The sequence below is a fragment of the Bos grunniens genome, chromosome 24 (assembly GCF_055505025.1).
Source record: "Bos grunniens cultivar Pamir isolate PY7600 chromosome 24, Bosgru_T2T1.0, whole genome shotgun sequence".
Lineage (NCBI taxonomy): Eukaryota > Metazoa > Chordata > Mammalia > Artiodactyla > Bovidae > Bos > Bos grunniens.
Window position 1 is genome coordinate 16,383,778 of NC_141188.1, and position 16,360 is coordinate 16,400,137.

Consider the following 16,360-nt stretch of genomic DNA (forward strand, 5'->3'; position numbering starts at 1 on the left):
TGCTGACTCTTCAGACAGGTGTGTCTTTTTGTCTCACTTAACAGATGAGAACTTGGGACTTAGGGTGTTAGGTAGGATGTCAGAAGTAAAACTGCAGGATTGGTGTTTTGTTTTAAAATAATATGAAATTTGTTACATACTGAGCAAAAATAAATCCCTCCCTCTAAATAGGGATGTAGAGGACTCCTTTATCTCATTCCAGGTTCCCCCAAGTCTTCCCACCCCAACTTCAGTGAAAACATCATTTCAACCATCCTGTTGTTTTAGGAATATACACATAAGAAGAACAAAAGGTGGAAGTTGGCAAGGCTGTGCATTACATAAGAGACATCCTTGGGACGAGCTGGGGTGATATTAATTCTGAAGCTAAGTGCCCTGGCCATATTTTCTCTTTTTTGATTTTTAAGTCCTCCTACAACTGTTAGGCTCCTTTGATTAGGTAGGTGAACTTGACAAGTGTTGATCATCTGGGTTACAGAAAGGGAGCACGTGAAAGGGTTTGCTGTAATGACAAGAAATTACGGAGCAGCGATATTCAGTGTGATGCAGCACAAAATCCTCTCCGTGAGAACTGAAACTGTGTGTCAAGCCAAGCAGTGTCAGTCTGTGCAAAGCGGTCACTGGCTACTTTAGTGATAACGTTGCTAAGACATGAAACTCCAAACGTACTCTTAGTGTGAAAGTGAGATTTCATATTTGGGGGAAAAAGAAAAAGAAAAAAAGGAAGGAAGAAAGAAAAGAAAAGTCAGGAAAACAGTCAGTCCCTGGTGCTTTTCCCAGGCATTGGAGGCACAGAGATGACATCACCAGCAGCCTATCAGAGCTCTCCAGCTTTGTTCAGGTTCCGAAGCCATGTCATCATCACCGATGTAGCCCAGAAATGAAAATAGCACCATCTCTAAATATACAACAATGAGAGTCAAGCACTGCTTTTTAAAAGATGAGAGAACCAAGAAAAACTCCTTAAATCAGAGTCTTCCTTTCATGAAGTACATATAAACTTAGAATTTGGTTCCTGGAGCCACTAACCTTGGTATTGAATTTAGTCTGCTTGAGACTTTACAAATTGACAGTCAGAGCTAATTAATATACAACTGAGACCACAGCCCAGTCTCTCCAGCTTGCTCTTAAATGTGGAACAGAGGCAGACTGACTCTTCCCTAAAAGGCAGGAGTGGGTGATGACTACAATGTCAAAGGGAGAGTCTGCCTGGTTGGGGACCAACATGGGGATTTGGGGCTCCTCAGCAAGGTGGGTAAGTGGCTGTCATTGTCAATACATTTCACTTAGCTAAAAGCACGGTTTACAGTTGTTGAAGTTTGATTGATTTGTTGATAAACACTAATGTTTTCCAGTTGACAATTTCTCCATGTTAATTTCTTTAATGCTGGCAGACCTGCCTGGCAAGACTCTATAAATAGCATCAGTGTCATCATCCTTTTTAAGTTATTAATGAGCCATCGTGTTTCAAGGGGCTGAGATTTGGGGACAGGTTGTGCTTGACTGCAGTTTCTAACATTTTTACCTAAGCATTTGCAACTTGCTTGAGATGAAAACATGTTTCTTAAAAAAAAAAAAAAATGCAGCACTGGCCAAATACATCTGTAATAAAAGACAGCAGTTTATAATTAGTGACTAATTAAACTTTGGAGAGAGAACTAAACTGCCAAGGCCCTACAGGCAGCATGTCTTTGATTTGGGGGCATTAGTACTGTCCCCACCTCAACTGCAGCTGCCCTTTGCTTTCTTTGCTACTTCTCTCTACACATACCCTGTTATCACTGAGATAAATGAATGCCTGACTCTGGAAATCAGCTTCGGCCCAGTCTGTTCTGTCTGCCAACTGGTGACAGGGGACCAGAGCAGACTTCTCCAATTAGCAGAGTCCCCCATCAGGCAGCTGGACACACTGTGTGTTTGCTTGTGGACAGCACACTGAAGCAGCTGAGCCTCTGGCTGAGGTCGCCTGGGCTCAGAAATGTGATTCTAAAGGCAAGACAGACAAATAGACAAAGCAGTGTGATATCTTCTGAGGACATCCTCTCTATCCAATTCTTCTCACTCCTTTGAGGTGATTAAGATGAACACCAAAAGCATTACACAGTAATGATGGCAGGACTGATTTGCTTCCTGGCAGCAGGACCACTGGGTAGACGCTTTGCTTCCTAATGGACATACATATGAATGGGACATGTGACCAACATGAGTTGTTATTGTAACAACTCAAATATTGCTCTAGTCTTAAATTCTTTCACTGCACATTTTCTATTTAAATGTTTGTCTCCAAATCCTCCTTGTAAGTATTCAATTATTTCCTTCACTTTGAAAAACTAACTTATAATACATTTATCTATTTTATTCAAAATTTATTTTGGATTACTAACTCATGAGTAAATACATTACCGTTCTTGTTTCAAAAGTTCCTCTATGTCAGGGACCAGTACTGGTCTTTAGCCTGTTAGGAATCAGGCCACACAGCAGGAAATGAGCAAAGTTTCATCTGCTGCTCCATTGCTCACATTACCTCCTGAACCACCTCCCAACTGTGGAAACATCCCACCCCCATCGTGTAAAATTTGTCTTTCACAAAAGTGGTCTTTGGTGCTGAAAGGTTGGGGACCCCTGCTCTATGTGTTTTCAAAATAATTTAATGATTTTTTTTTTCCTACCAAACATTCTACATTCAGATCTTTCTTAGGTATCTCAATAGCAAGAAATGTAGGGGCTGAGCCTCTGGTGTCTCAATTTCAATATATGTGACCTGACAGCCTGGAAACATGGAAATATAGGGAAAACTGTACACAGTGCATCCACTAAGGAGATTTAGCTCAACTGAACTAAAATGACAAGCTTCCGGTTTCTCTGCTGAGTCTACCTACTTCTCATTCTTTAGCAAGAGAACTCTGCAAAAATAACTTAGAAGCAAAAGCAAAACCAATAAAACAATTTTTATAATAATCTATTTATCTGCCATCTAAAGGATATTATAGAAAATTTGGGTTGGTAACTTTCTGTAAAACAACAATTTCCAGTATATAATTATTAGCCAATAAACTAGTGCCAAAAGAACAAATGTCTGCGTTTACCAGTCTTAACTAAATCTAGAAGCATTGTGGTATTTCTGAAAATAAAAGTTACTAATTCGTTCACAGTTAGAAAAGGTTTCATAATAATGAAATTTACTTGTATATAGGGAGGTAATTTGACATATATAAGGAATACATTTAAATTAATAGATCTAAAAATCATGTAGCAGGAGGTTTAAATTGAGATATGGTTATAAAACAATAGTAATTAAAAGGAGGAGAATAAGTGGAGAACAGTTGTATTCATTTTTTCTTGAGTGGATTCTGAGGTAGGGGTCAAGGTAACTCCACAGTAAGAACTGCCAGAAGGTCTAAGCATTGAGAGCCTTACTGGGGCAGCTCTCTGTCCTCCCTAAAAAACTAATATGAAAAAGACATACATTCTACTAAGGTTGTTTAAAGAAAAAAATAGAAATATTCTCAGATAGTCGCTGTCCATTCCATCAGTTATTACTACCAGAAAAATTTCCAAAGCAATCTTTGGCAGCTGAAAGGCAATGGTGGTGACAGAGGAAATTGTAGAAAAATAAAGATGAAAGAAATGGTTATATTCACTTAGTCCAGAAAGGCTAACAACATGGTTGCTATATAGGAATTCCATAAAATCACAGAAAAGGTGAGAAAAGAAATGGCATGTTGCCATAATTCAAATAAGAAAGAGCAACACAGGTATTAGACAAAGCATGTGACTACAAATCCAGGTAACTTGCAAAAGTCTAATTTTGTGGACTTTCTTTTTGCTCGTCTTTAAAATAAGAAGTGTATATAGATAATCTGTATTAGGAGTGATGGTTTTGATATTGTATCATTTTGTGTTTACCTATATGAGTTGTATGTGTGTGTGTATGCATCTGTACGTATAGGTATATATAATTGTGTATATAACCACCAAAATTATGCCATAGGTATACATACATATACAAATATGTAATATATTCACGTATATTCGTGTGTGCACATATTTATAAAGAAATACACAGCCAATCTGGTAGAAAATTCACTCTCTGAAATCAAAATACAGCTAACCAGTCATAGCAATCATCTTCCTCTTTATAGCAGTAGTTTTAATATGTCTTATGGCCATCTCCAAAGAAAGTCATCATTTTTACATTCCAGAATATGTTTCTCTGCCTCCAAATTATTTTGAGATTTGACTAAAATATCTTTTCTCAATGTGGAACAATTTGGTTGAGCCAATTGGTGCAAGCAAGAGAAACCCTGTTTAAGGGTGCAATATTCTATCACCTCAGGTTTTGTGACTCAAGGTAACATAGGTGCCACAGGATTTATAAGGCGCGTTAGGGGGAGAGGATAAGGTGTACTGTCAGTAGTAATCTTTCTTGTCCTTAATCTAAGGCCCCCTTAGGCTCAACAGGACCATAGATTGTGTTTTTGGAGGTCCAGTGTTTTCCTTTCTCCTCACTGAAGCACTCTCCAGCAAATTTAAATCAACAGCAATCATGCTCCTGATACTATAGAAAGAAACCTTATTTATATTTTTTTCCTAAAATAGTTAAATTTTAGGGTAAGAAGGGAATATCATTAGGGATTTAAATTTATTTGTTAAAAACACACTCTGGCTGTAGGCTTTGGTCATTACTTGTTCAGACTAGTATCTACACTAGATTTTTTGAAAGAAATATCATATGAAATTAAAAGATGCTTGCTCCTTGGAAGAAAAGTTATGACCAACCTAGACAGCATATTAAAAAGCAGAGACATTACTTTGCCAGCAAAGGTCCATCTAGTCAAAACTATGGTTTTTCCAGTAGTCATGTATGGATGTGAGAGTTGAACTATAAAGAATTCTAAGTGCCAAAGAATTGATGCTGTTGAACTGTGGTGTTGGAGAAGACTCTTGGGAGTCCCTTGGACTGCAAGGAGATCCAACAAGTCCATCCTAGAGGAAATCAGTCTTGAATATTCATTGGAAGGACTGATGTTAAAGCTGAAACTCCAATACTTTGGCCACCTGATGCAAAGAACTGATTCATCTGAAAAGTCCCTGATACTGGGAAAGATTGAAGGTGGGAGGAGAAGGGGATGACAGAGGATGAGATGGTTGGATGGCATCACTGACTCAACGGACATGCATTTGAGTAGACTCCGGGAGTTGGTGATGGACAGGGAGGCCTGGTCTGCTGCAGTCCATGGGGTCGCAAATAGTCGGACATGACTGAGCAACTAAACTGAATTGAACTGTGTAATAACATATGTGTGTTGACTGTCACCCACACTGGGTCTGCTGTCACAGTGTCCTCTCACCAAGTACAATAACCTTCCGTTTTCTATGTTTCTGGGAGAGCTGGACAGTGGACTCTAACCTAGGCTTCCCTGTCCCTGAAAGCAGGCATGTGCCCTGTCCCCTCCTTGCAGTGGGTGCATCATTCACAGATCCCTCCTTCACTGGTAGAGACAGTTGATTGTCGTCTTAACTCCTCTCACATACAACTTCTCTCACACACGACTTCTCTCACACATGAGCATTTCTTTTCAGTGGTACACAGAGTGGATAACAATGACTAACTCTAAGTTAATAATGACTAACTGTAGATTTGACATACAGAATGAATTAATGGTTGTACCATCATCAAAGAATGATACAGGGTCACCTAACTCCCTGATTCAAACAGAAATATGGCCTATCAGACTGTTTAGTTTGTATCTTATATATATATATATATAGAGAGAGAGAGAAAGAAACAGAGAGAGAGACAGAGAAAGAGACAGAGAGAAAGACTTAATTGTTTGAAGAGGGTCAATACTTTCCAGTGAAAAACTGAAAGAGAATTTCAGTTTAAACTTTACTGTACAGAAATTTGGTAAATATCATTTAATTCAAGTTTTATAATATTTGCTATTTAATTTCAATCTAAGTTAACTTGTCTATATTATCATCACTATAAATAAATACTTAAGTATCTATCAGATTAGTGTTTGGGAAGTTACAAATTTTGACAAGACATGCTGTATTTTCAGTTTTGGTGGTATTCTATTATGAAACAAAGATAAAGTCTCCAGAAATGTTACCTAAATCTAGGAAAAGATTCATGATGAGTTTAGAATAATTAGTCAATTTCAATTGATTGTTTTAGCTTTTAAGCCATTCACACAGTCCGTGTCATCTCACTGAGAATACTTCCTATACCATTTTTTACTGTTAAACAATTGTTTCATGTATATGGGTCTAATTGTTTGATTGTGATTGTTAATGCCTCTTGGATAGGAACTGTCTTCTTACTACTCATCACCAAAAAACTAAGATCATGGCATCTGATCCAATCACTTCATGGCAAATAGAATGGGAAAAAGTGGAAGCAGTGACAGATTTTCTTTTCTTGGGCTCTGAAATCACTGTGGTCAGTGGCTGCAGTCATGAAATTAAAAGACTATTCCTTCTTGGAAGGAAAGCTATGGCAAACTTAGACAGCATATTAAAAAGCAGAGACATCACTTTGCCAACAAAGGTCTGCATAGCCAAAGGTATGATTTTTCCAGTAGTCATGTATGGATGTGAGAATTGGACCATAAAGTTGGTGATGCTTTCAAACTGTGGTTGCTAGAGAAGACTCTTGACAGTCCCTTGGACAGCAAGGAGATTAAACCAGTCAATCCTAAAGGAATTCACCCCTGAATATTCATTGGAAGGATTGATGCTGAAGCAGAAGCTCTGATACTTTGGTCACCTGATGCAAAGAGCCAACTCATTGGATAAGACCCTGATACTGAGAAAGATTGAAGCAAAAAGGAGAAGGGGGTGATAGAGGATGAGATGGCATCATCCACTCAATGGGCATGAATTTGAGCAAACTCTGGGAGATAGTGAAAGACGGAAGCCTGGCGTGCTCCAGTTCATGGGGTTGCAAAGAATCCAATATAACTTAGCAGTGGAGCAACAACAACAAAATCATGCACTACCCTTTCCAATTCATGACCATCATGATTAATCTGTCTTCTAAACTGTAAGACTTACTGCTTCAAGTGCTCTCTGACTAATTAATCACATACTACTTGCATTGTTCATACTGTATTTCTTGTATTATTATCTAACTTTTTATGTCTACCTATTATCTTCCCACCTAAGAAAGGCGTGGAGAAAGTAATTTTAAAAGGCTAATTCAGTTTAGTGCACTGAAGTCTGTACAATGCTTGTGTTGGTGATGTACTGTTTGGTTGAACCAATGTGGCAGTATCACCCATAAATAGAATTGCTTATAATTCTTCATAATTGGGAGTATCTTTAATTAAGATAGCCTTGCAATTTGATTTTTAAATGTGGAAAATGCTGAGATTGATGGAGAAAAAACAGAGTGATGTTTATCTAACAAAGAATTTCAAAATTATGAATGGCAATTTAGGAATATACATAAAGGAGAAAATCCAGCCAGGACTTAGTATTTTGAAGAAAGCTGGGAAAATGAGGCCTAAGTAACTGGGAAATGCTCAATGTGGTTTTCTAGGGCATTGTAGATCTACCACAATCCTTAAAAGGGGTTTGTTTCCCAATCTTTCAATGTAGAAAATTTTTAAAAAGGGAGAAAAACAAGGTATAGTCTGGAAAAAAGCTAAGGTTTCTGACCCGATACATCAGTTGTCATCTATTTATGAAGACTATAGCATATAGGTAAGAATTGGTAAAAGGAGTAAACACATCAAGAAAATACCTGCAGTAGCAGAGAAGTATGAGGCAGTTTGGGACAAGGCCCCAGGAATATGATTTCTGATTGACAAGTAAGGCCTAATGGGAGAATTATTACAGACAAAACATGCAGATAAATCAAGGGTTTTGAATTATTTAATCATTATCAATTTTTTTGTGCATAGGACACATGTACGAATCAATTAGTAAATTATTTTAAAAAGTACAATAATGTGCTTTAATATTTATAATGATTATTTGCCCTATGATATGTGCTGATCCTTGAGCCCACATTATAAATGTGCTTTGCTTCAGCCCTTAATGATTGCTGTAAGCCTTCATTCTCACACCAGGGCCACACACTGGGCATCACATGAAAGGAGCTCTCTGGCTCTCTCTTGCTGTTCACAGACTTAGCTCTGAACCATTGGTCTTGACCCAATTTTTGTGTGTGTGAGTGCTGTATTCCAGCCTGCCTTTGATCATCTCAGTTCTCACTGCTCATTCTCTCCTTTCTAGCATCACCTTGCCTCACCCTTTATTCTTGATGTGTTGCGCTACCATTCCCAGTTGCCACCCCAGTGACGCTAACTCCACTGCCATGAGTAAATGCTCCTCCTCTTATGATTAGATCCTGGAACCCCTTGGATTAGTACTGTTCCCTTCAGTCTCCTCTAACTTCTCCTGTGCCCTTCAGATAGCACACCCACTTGGTTTATCTCAGCTTAAAAATAAGGCACTAGAAATGTTGTTAAATCACATATATCTCTCCATTTCCCTGGGATGAAGGACCACACCCTATTAGTACTTATATCTACTATAGTACATATCAAAAGGCTGAAGAGCCTGAGGCATGTTAAGAGCCTGAGACATGTTTCATAACTTATTTTTAAATGAAACAAACCTCAAAAATACAGGGGCAAATAAGGTTGTAGAAATGGAAATTCAGTGAAAAAGTCAACTTATGATTTTTCAGTTTCTCATCTCTATAGGCTGTTTGTTAATTATTTGTAACCTGGCTTTTAGATGTGAGAATGACTTGGTCACAGTATGCAATGAAATAAACAGAAAAAGTAACCAGAAGAACTATACAAAAATATCTTAATAAGCCAGATAACCACTATGGTGTGATCACTCACCTAGAGCCAGCCATCCTACAGCGTGAAGTCAAGTGGACTGTAGGAAGCATCACTATGAACGAAGCTAGTGGAGGTGATGGAATTCCAGCTGAATGATTTCAAATCCTAAAATATGATGCTATTAAAGTGCTACCCTCAATATGCCAGCAAATTTGGAAAACTCAGCAGTAACCACAGGACTGTAAAAAGTCAGTTTTCATTCCAATCCCAAAGAAAGCCAATGCCAAAGAATGTTTAAACTACTGCACAATTGCACTCACACACGAGCAAAGTAATGCTCAAAAATTTCCAAGCTAGGCTTCAACAGAACAGAGAATTTCCAGATGTTCAAGTTGGATTTAGAAAGTCAGAGGAACCAGAGATCAAATTGCCAACATCCTTTGGATCATATAAAAAGCAATAAATTCCAGAAAAACATCTATTCTTCTTCACTGACTACTCTAAAGTCTTTGATTGTGTGGATCACAACAAACTGTGGAAAATTCTTAGAGATGAGACTATCAGATCAATTTACCTGCCTCCTGAGCAATCTGTATGCAGGTCAAGAAGCAACAGAACATGTGTACACCCTTGGCAGATTCATGTTGATGTATGGCAAAACCAATACAATATTTTAGCCTCCAATTAAAATAAATAAATTTAAATTAAAAAAAAAAAAAAGAACTGGACATGGAACAACAGACTGATTCCAAATTGGGAAAGGAGTACGTAAAGGCTCTATATTGTCACCTTGCTTATTTAACTTATACAGAGTACATCATGAAATATGATGAACTGGATGAAGCACAAGCTGGAATCAAAATTGCAGGGAGAAATATCAATAACATCAGATATGCAGATGACACCACCCTTATGGCAGAAAGCAAGGAGGAATTGAAGAGCCTCTTGATGAAAGTGAAAGAGGAGAGTGAAAAAACTGCCTTAAAATCAGCATTCAAAAAGCTAAGATCATGGCGTCCAGTCCCATCACTTCACAGCAAATAGATGAAGAAACAATGGAAACAGTAACAGACTATTTTCTTGGGCTCCAAAATCACTGCAGATGGTGACTGCAGCCATGAAATTAAAAGACGCTTGCTCTTTGGGAGAAAACCTTTGACAAACCTAGACAACCTATTAAAAGGCAGAAACATTACTTTGCTGACAAAAGTCCATACAAAGTTATGGTTTTTCCAGTAGTCATGTATGGATGTGAGAGTTGGACCATAAAGAAAGTTAAGCACAGAAGAATTGATGCTTTTGAACTGTCGTGTTGGAGAAGACCCTTGAGAGTCCCTTGGATGGCAAGGAGATCAAACTATCGGAGTTTCAGCTTCAACATCAGTCCTTCCAATGGAAACCCAGGACTGATCTCCTTTAGGATGGACTGGTTGGATCTCCTTGCCATCCAAGGGACTCTCAAGAGGCTTCTCCAATACCATAGTTTAAAAGCATCAGTTCTTCAGTGCTCAGCTTTCTTTATAGTCCAGTTCTCACATCCATACATGACTACTGGGAAAACCATAGCCTTGACTAGATGGACCTTTGTTGGCAAAGTAATGTCTCTGCTTTTTAATATGCTGTCTAGGTTGGTCATAACTTTCCTTCCAAGGAGCAAGCGTCTTTTAATTTCATAGCTGCAACCACCATCTCCAGTGATTTTGGAGCCCCCAAAAATAAAGTCTGCCACTGTTTCCACTGTTTCCCCATCTATTTGCCATAAAGTGATGGGACCTGATGCCACAATCTTCGTTTTCTGAATGTTGAGCTTTAAGCCAACTTTTTCACTCTCCTCTTTCACTTTCAACAAGAAGCTCTTTAGTTCTTCTTCACTTTCTGCAATAAGGGTAGTATCATCTGCAAATCTGAGGTTATTGATATTTCTCCCGGCAATCTTGATTCCAGCTTATGCTTCTTCCAGCCCAGCATTTCTCATGATGTACTCTGCATATAAGTTAAGTAAGCAGGGTGACAATATACAGCCTTGACATACTCCTTTTCCTATTTGGAACCAGTCTGTTGTTCCATGTCCAGTTCTAACTCTTGCTTCTTGACCTGCATATAGGTTTCTCAAGAGGCAGGTCTGGTGGTCTGGTATTCCCATCTCTTTCAGAATTTTCCACACTTTATTGTGACCCACACAGTCAAAGGCTTTGGCATAGTCAATAAAGCAGAAATAGATGTTTTTCTGGAACTCTCTTGCTTTTTCGATGATCCAGTGGATGTTGACAATTTGATCTCTGATTCCTCTGCCTTTTCTAAAACCAGCTTGAACATCTGGAAGTTCATGGTTCATGTATTGCTGAAACCTGGCTTGGAGAATTTTGAGCATTACTTTACTAGTGTGTGAGATGAGTGCAATTGTGTGGTAGTTTGAGCATTCTTTGGCATTGCCTTTCTTTGGGATTGGAAGGAAAACTGACCTTTTCCAGTCCTCTTGCCACTGCTGGTTTTCAAATTTTGCTGATATATAGATTGCAGCACTTTCACAGCATCATTTTTTAGGATTTGAAATAGTTCTACTGGAATTCCACACCTCCACTAGCTTTCTTTGTAGTGATGCTTCCTAAGGCCCACTTGACTTCACATACCTGGATGTCTGCCTGTAGGTGAGTGACCACACCATTGTGATTATCTGGGTCATGAAGTTCTTTTTTGTACAGTTCATAGTAAGGGGTAAGTAAATACTTAAGAAATAAATGGGGATCAAAAACATTATTTATATGGAATGTATTTCAGTCAGTTTGATCATTTTGTCACAATTCATATTTGACTTGCATATATTCACTCTAATCCAAATAAATTCAGTGAGAACACATGTGTAACCCAATAATATTATCTCACCATAGATTTTTTTATTTAATCTTCTTCCTACGTGTAAACTTGCCCATATTTTAAATGACTCCATAGCTTCAGATATGGAAAAATATCTATGGGGAAAAATGGCTGCAAATACTGCAAAACATAAGGTGCCCATATGGGCCCTAGAGTTCATGCCAGGATCTTCTGGTGAGAGGTATATAGGGCCAGAGGATGCAAATAGGAATAGTTCTTGAACTGTAACTCATAGGTTAAAGCAAATATTCATCCTCCCAGAGGTTGTCTTTTCTCTAAAACTTATCATTGTTTCCCAAAGGATTTGATAAAAGTATCTCTACCTCATAGTTCTACATCACAGCAAAGAGCTACTGGAGAACTCGGAATGCTTAGGCTAAGGGGCTCTAGGGAGCCCTTAGCCTATTGATCCCCTCTGGAAACTGTGCCCATTTGATCACTGGACCCAGAATGTCACACTCTACTGGAATGTTCCCCTGTGTCCTTGATATTGTCAGTCTTTTGTGACACCTAAAGTTCTCAGACTTGGAAACAGGTGAGATTTTGAGTGTGTGTGTGTGTGTGTGTGTGTGCTTAGTCACTCAGTCATGTCCGACTCTGTGCAACCCCCTGGCCTGTAGCCTGCCAGGCTTTTCTGTCCATGGGATTTTCCAGGACAAAATACTGGAGCGAATGGTCATTTCCAACTAGAAGAGATCTCCCTGATCCAGGGACTGAACCCTTATCTCTTGGATGTCCTGCATTAGCAGATTGATTCTTTACTACTGTGGCACCTGGGACTGAGGTCAAATGAGGATTAGCTATGAATCAGGGCAAGTGCCCCTCCAATCTAAGTTTAACAGGGTACATTTTGCAAACTTTACTTTGCTTCTACTTCCACGTTTTATAGTCTAAAACTGTGTTCCACATTCACTGATCCTCAAAGGAGCAGTTCAGGTGTTTAAAAGCCTTGTGGAAGAGCCTTCCTGAGAACTGGGATTTGCCCCTCTAAGAGAAAGAAGAGACAGAACTATATTAGCATAATGTCTCCTCTTCCTCCCCCACCTTACACCCATGGAAAATCAGTGCTTGTCTAGAGGGAAGCCAAATAAAGGATGAACATCTGAAGTGGGAGAAAAAGGCAACTTTGTATCGCATTAGCTCAGGTGAATGGGAGCAGAATGAGAGCTGTAGTCTAGGGGAAAGTCAGAAATGAGGTTTTCTTTTCCTAAAACAGAAAGGGATGACAATTACTGTGGAGCTGGTTGGCAGACTTGCTTTGAGATTCTAATTCATACAGAGCTTCCCTCCTTACCCTGAAGGCTTGGTGGGGAAACAGGATTGTTGCTAGAGGGGAAATCAGAGTCCTATTTCCTTAATCCTCCCAGGGCCACTCCCTATGGAACTTTTTAATTCTGGATTTGCTTGAGGCATTTCACCCCACTAGTACACAGCCTGGGGCACAGCTCTACTGATAAGCTTTGGGCAGTGGACTGGAGTGGGAGGAAGATTCCCCATAGGAATGAGGGGAGGCAGAAATAAGAACTTTTCTGCCTTCTAGGGCACTGTGGAAATCCATTTTAAGAGATCTGGATGGGCCTTTTCTGATACAGCAGCCTAAATTCACTAAGAAATAAGGGTAGAGTTTGGAAGAAAATCTAACAGGGTACATTGCACCCTGTTAACCCCCTACCCTCCTATGGAATGATTGGCTTTGCCTCTATCCTGCCAAGTTCAGTATGGAGGTTCCTAATTTTCTACGAGGCCATAGACTCCTTTGAGAGTATGTGCAAAACTCTGCATTTTTGAGGGGGAAGGCAAAGGATAAGAGAATCAAAAGCACAGAAAATTTTATACATTTGTTGTTGTTGTTCTTCAGTCTTTCAGTAGTACCTGACTCTTTGCTACCCCATGGACTGCAGCACGCCACACTTCCTTGTCCTTCACTATCACCTGGAGTTGGCTCAAACTCATGCCCATTGAGTCAGTGATGCCCTCCAACCATCTCATCCTCTGTTGTCTCCTTCTCCTTCTGCCTTCAATCTTTCCCAGCATCAGGGTCTTTTCCAGTGAGTCAGCTCTTTGTATCAGGTGGCCAAAGTATTGGAATTTCAGCTTTAGCATCAGTCCTTCTAATGAATATTCAGGGTTGATTTCATTTAGGATTGACTGGTTGGATCTCCTTGTAGTCAAGGAACTCTCAGAAGTCTTCTCCAACACCACAGTTCAAAAGCATCAATACTTTAACGCAGCCTTCTTTGTTATACTTCTTTTGTATAGTATTCAGCTTTAATGCATTAATAAGATCTTTGAAACCATTCTTCAGTATCCTAAAGATTCTTGAGTGGGAGGTTATAACCTGCCCTAGACATGCACATCTTCCCTAGTGGCTCAGATGGTAAAGTCTATATGCAATTGGGAGACCCAAGTTCAAACCTTGGGTTGGGAAGATCCCTTGGAGAAGAAAAATAGCAATCCATTCCAGTATTCTTGCCTGGAAAATTCCATGGATGGAGAAGCCTGGTGGGCAACATTTCATGGGGTCACAAAGGGTCGGACACGACTGAGCAATGAACACACAAATAACACACAGACATACACAAACCAGTTGATAGTGGATAAATGTTTAAAAGATACTTAGTCAGTATGAGTCTCAGTTTGAATAAAAGGAGAAAAGATTACTCTGCTACATGGTACCTCAAAGAATTTTTGGGGTAAAGTGAGGGAGGCAACGCTGCTGCTGCTAAGTCGCTTCAGTCATGTCCGACTCTGTGCAACCCCATAGACGGCAGCCCAACAGGCTCCCCGTCCCTGGGATTCTCCAGGTAAGAATACTGGAGTGGGTTGCCACTTCCTTCTCCAATGCATGAAGGTGAAAAGTGAAAGTGAAGTCACTCAGTCGTGTCAGACTCTTAGTGACCCCATGGACCGCAGCCCACCAGGCTCCTCTGTCCATGGGATTTTCCAGGCAAGAGTACTGGAGTGGGGTGCCATCGCCTTCTCCGAGGCAGGCAATGCCAATGGACAAATTAGACAATAAAATAAAACAATATAAATGACTAAGTACTGAGGGTAGCACAACACATATGTGCAGAGAAAGGACACCTCAACTAGCCAGGGAAGACAGGGACTTCAACACTGCCCTAGTGCAGGTAGGGTTTTAAGAGAATAGACAAGAACATGAAAATTGTGGGGGGTAGGGGGGTGGGGAGAAGATATGAAAAATTCTAAAGTCAGAATAAAGCAGCCTGTAGAATACTCCTAACTAAATTAATTAGTAGACACTATAGGATAGTGGCAAATAATTTGACAAAGGAGAGTGATTTCTGAGAAATTCTTATTGTTTTGTTGAACTGATTGCATAGAACTCTGAAAGCTACCCTGTGAATCTTGAACTGTATCTAAAGGATATGGGATAACTATTTCAGTATTCCTAAAAGGACCCTCCCACAATTTAATCTACTGTATAAGTCATTACCAGTGGATGATCACAAATCTAGGTCAAGGGAAATTAAAAAAAAAAAAAAGCCTACTAATCAGGAATAAAACCATGTCTCATTTAAGTCAGGAGCCATAGATATTTGAAAACCTCAAGCAAGGGTATTCAACATATTGCTTGTGCTTAAAATGATTAATTGGTAATGATATTAATAAGTAAGGTTGTCAGTCTAAAAGCATCCATGGAGAACTCCCACTGGAATGAAAGCTACATTCTGTAGCCTCACAATTGGGATGAAAATTGGACTCAATAATAGCAGAGGAAAGGAGAAATTAAATGTTATAAGCCTGATAGAAATGAGAGGGCATAGGCAATGAGAGTTGAAGAGCAAAAGGAAATTTAATAAGGGTAATGTAATAAGCTCTCTTGTCTGGCAGACACTGAAGGAGATGACTCTCCCACCCAAAGGAGAAAGGATGACAGGGATGTCTAGAGAGAGTGATTATTCAGGGGAAGTTCGGAATATGTCCTGGATGAGCTAGCTACAATAGCAAAAGTTACCAGGGCTAGGATACTGATGACTCTCACTGATACAAATCGCCCAGCATCCAGTCCACATGCACTGTATCTGTACCTCTTGCACAACATATTTTATTATGAACTCTGATGAGCAGCCTGGTCTTTATCTGTGTTCTACCCACATCACTGGTCAATAAAAGAATTACCTTATCTCCTCACACATGTCTATTATTACACACTTTGTGTGTGTGTGGTCACTGTCGTGTCCCACTCTTGTGACACATGGACTGTAGCCCTCCAGGTTCCTCTGTCCATGGGATTTCCCAAACAAGGATACTGGAGTGGGTTGATATTTCCTTCTCCAGTGGATCTTCCTAACCCAGGGATCAAACCCACATCTGCTTCTTGGCAGGTGGATTCTTTAACACTGAGCCACCTGGGAAGCCTAATACAATACAATTGCATACTTTAGGGAAAAACATTTTTATTCTAGCCTTTTGCTCTTTACAGTAGCTCTGTGAGTGAAAGTGACTCACTTGTGTCTGACTCTTTGCAACCCCACGGCCTATACAGTCCATGGAATTCTCCAGGTCAGAATACTGGAGTTGGTAGACTTTCCCTTCCCCAGGGGATCTTCCCAACCCAGGGGTCAAACCCAAGTGTTCTGCATTGCAGGTGGATTCTTTACCAGCTGAGCCACAAGGGAAGCCCAATAACTCTAGGAAGGTGTTAAATGAGGAATTAT